The sequence below is a fragment of the Halichoerus grypus genome, chromosome 1 (assembly GCF_964656455.1).
Source record: "Halichoerus grypus chromosome 1, mHalGry1.hap1.1, whole genome shotgun sequence".
Classification (NCBI taxonomy): domain Eukaryota; kingdom Metazoa; phylum Chordata; class Mammalia; order Carnivora; family Phocidae; genus Halichoerus; species Halichoerus grypus.
Genome location: NC_135712.1, coordinates 164,643,694 through 164,647,359, shown reverse-complemented (window position 1 = coordinate 164,647,359; position 3,666 = coordinate 164,643,694). Strand labels below are relative to the sequence as shown.

The window sequence follows — 3,666 nt, the reverse complement described above, 5'->3', positions numbered from 1 at the left end:
ATTTTCCAAAGGCAATTTCTCTTTAAACAGTGAAAAAAAAGGGAAGAGGTGGGGAAGGAAGGAAGATTTGGGTTGTTTTCTCTTTAAATCTTCTATGCCCTAGGAAGCACAGCACAGAGTCTGTTAACTTTTCATAATGTCAAACACAAAAACCCACTTAATCCTAGGTGATCAGTCATTCCCTATTAAACCTTCAGGAGACTCTTAGGGATTGGGACAAGAATAAAGAGAAATGAGTCTTGATTTTAAGCAATGTAAGGACTAACCCCCATAAATAAGGTACTTGCTTGGAAGCCACAGGAGACAGTGAATTGGTTAGAAGCGAGCAGAGCAGATAGGTGATGACAAGGATAATAGAGGATGTGGACTTTCATTGGCCAGGAGACATGAGAACCAAGGGGCAAGTTCGGTATCCATCTGTCCTTCCATGAACCCATTAATCATCCATCTATCAATCCATTAGTTCAACAATTATTTTCCGAGCACATGTATTATACAAGCGAGAACAAAATGTCGTTCTCTTGCTCCTCTGGGGTCACATGTAGGGTTTCCAGATACAGATGTACACTGCATAAGTTCAGGGGCCACTCTTTACATCATGTCTCTTGTGAGTTGTGCAATGTATAACCCATGGTGCTCTGCCACAGTCTAGACAGAAAGAAAAGCAAGTAAACAGGCAGTTGTGGTACAGTATTTAAGATAAGTAAGAAGGGAGACCGCAAACAAAGAGGAGGGGTACTTAATCAAGTCACTGGACATGGGAGTGGATTTTGTTAAGGCTTCTTGGAGAAAGTAATATCTAAACTGAGCCCTGTGGAAAAATGGAAGTTAGCCAGGTGAAGATGTGGGAATAAAAACTTTCAAGCAGAGGAAACAGTATCTGAAAACACCTAGAGGCTTTCTCTTGCTTGGTACATTCAGGGATCTATGAACAGTTTATATGGTTGGAATGAAGAGGGAGGGATAGTCAAGGAACGTGACAGATCAATTTAGAGAGATTGGCAGGGGCCACATCAGAGGAGGTCTTGTAGGGGAGGCTATAAGCAGGGACTTCATCCTGAGGCCAGTGAGGACCAACTGAAGGAGGATGTGACATGACCAGAGCTGCTCTTTAGAATGATCACTGTGGCTACTGTGTGGAAGATGGGTTGGAAGTGGACCAGACAGGAAGCATGGAGTTTGGTGAGGAGGCTGGTGCAGTTACCCAGGTGCGAGAGAAGAGGGCCTGGAGTAAGGTTGTGGTAGTGGGTTTGGAAAGAAGGGGTCAGAGATGAACTACGTTAGGAGGTAGAATTGTTAGGATTTGGTGATTGATCAGATAACAGAGGCGACTGAGAGGCTAGGAATGAGGGGTGGCCCCAGGTTGCTGGCTTGATCTTTGGGTAGATAGTGGAGCCAATTACTGAGCTGAAGGACGGAGGTGAGGTTTGTGGGTAAGATGATTAGCTCCATTTGGGATATGTTGAGTCTGAGATGCCTGTGGGACCCACAGGTGTTGATGAAGGTAGCATGACAGATCTTTGATGCTCAGGAGGGTGATATGGGGGTCCTCATCCCCCACAGTCCTTGGAGGTGATCCTCCAGGGACCTTGTGAGGAGTGAGAGGAAAAGAAGACCCAGACTAGAACTCCAGGAAGCACTGAGTGTAAGGGACACACTGAGGTCAAGAAGGAGAGAGAAAGCCAAGGAGAGCGACCCCATTTTCTTCTTCCTGCTGCTTCCTGGGTTGTCAAGTTTGGCTTTGGCCAAAGTAGAGTGGGGTCAGGGTGATTTCTGAGCTCCTAAAATATTCCTCACAGCACCCCCAATACCTGTCACAGAGCCTGGCAAGTAAAGGTACTGATGGTAGTTGAAAAAAATGATTGAATGAATAAATTAAAAAGTGTGACTATAAAGCACGGAGACTTTAAAAACAATATTCCAATGTTTATACATCCAAAAACATGTTCCCTTCAAAGCAGTTGCCTTAATGAATATTTATCTCATGTAGGAAAAGCTTCTTAAAGTATGCAAGCAAAGACAGATACCATTTGGAAAATGATCTGCATATCTGATTACATGAAGTAAAAAAATGTAATTGAGAAAATCATTAAAGATTGAAAGGTGAGTGACAAATTAGAGAAAGCAAAGTATAGGACATACAAAAGGAGGGTTTTCTTACTATATAAGCATGCCTAACAAAAAGAAAAAGATCAATACTTCAATATGAAAATAACCAAAAGTTATGAATAGGCAACCCACAAAAGAACAAATACAAATAAGAAACAAACCCATAAAAAAGTTCCATCTTATTAATAGTCAGAACATTCACCTTAAAATAAGATAACATTGTTCACTTACCAACTTGGCAATGAATTTTGAAAGTTTTAAAAATATACATACTCTTTCATCTAGAAATTCCACCACTAGAAATTTGTACTAAGGAAATAATCAGGGATGTGCAAAAAAATACATGAATATGAAAATATTCATTGCATCATAATTTTAATAGCAACAAAATTGGAAACAAGAAAAACAATGACAGGAAATCACAGATGACTTTCTTTCCTATTTTCTACTTTCTACAGTAAAGATAAATGGACTTTGCAGTTTAGAAAACAAATAAATGCTGCTTTTTTCAAAAAGGGGGGGAAAAAACCTGTCATCTTGACTACAAATATTCTTTTGGAGGGCTGCCACTGTTCAGAATCTTCCAGGGCCCCCTGTGTAGCAGTCTTAAGAGCTAGTTTCTGAGACACATAAGAAATTGGTCCTATTATTCCCTAAGCATCCCTTCATTTTGGATCAAATACAGCATGATTCAGTTCCCTCACCCACCTAATCATCTGTTTCTATACCAAATGACTTTAAGGTCTTCTGAAAAAATCACTCTCCTGAAGTATGAAAATTTCCCCTTCACTAAAGAAGTGCAAAGGAATGTTGTTTGGATTTTAGGAATATATATATATATTTAGTAATATATATATGCTTATCACCGTGCTCAGCATATGGAGCTCAATAAATAGTTGCAGTTGTTATTCTCTTTTTCTTATTTGGTTTTATTTATTTCCTCAGTTGTCTAGGAGGCCAGATTGCTGAGGCCAGATGGGTGGATTCTCCAGCCAGTACTTTTGATAAAATACTGACTCATTCCACCACTTTTTTTGGGTGGACACTCAGTAGCCTCCCACTTTAAAATGTCAAGACTCCAGGAGCCACAGAAGCAAATGAATAATGCCTAATCAACTGCCTTAGCAACACCCACCTACTTGGAGTGGACATCGTAGTTCCTCGGTACACATCAATATATGATCTTCGAGGTAAAAGGTGGAGTTTGGAGCCCAGCCTTAGTCTGCCCTCCACTGCCATCTAGGGGTGTGGAGGGGAAGTGCTGACTGTTCTGGTACCGCTTAAGGAAAACCGTGGGTTGCATAGTGTCAGCTCTAGAGGGAGCTCAAGCTTGTCTTCCCCAACTCCAAAGCTGGGTCTGGTTGGAGGCGAGAAGACAAAAGAAATCTAAAAACAGACCTTGGAATGTGACAGATCTTTGATCTAAGCTCTATCACTTACAGATGCATGACTTTGAGTTTCATACTGTGTTAAAATGGGGATATAATAATGGCTATTTCATAGGGGTGTTTTATGATGGATCAAGATAACAAGAATAATCACCTAAAATAACGTCTG

At 40.8% G+C, this 3,666-nt stretch overlaps 1 long non-coding RNA gene across 1 annotated transcript; it reads right to left on the bottom strand.

Moving 5' to 3' along the window:
- Nucleotides 1–459: 459 nt before the first annotated feature.
- LOC118541459 (uncharacterized) lies at nucleotides 460–3,290 on the bottom strand. Its single transcript, XR_004920128.2, has 2 exons — nucleotides 3,245–3,290; nucleotides 460–648 (listed from the first exon to the last, which is right to left on the bottom strand). It is a non-coding gene; the product is annotated as an uncharacterized LOC118541459 (long non-coding RNA).
- Between the last annotated feature and the right edge of the window lie 376 nt (nucleotides 3,291–3,666).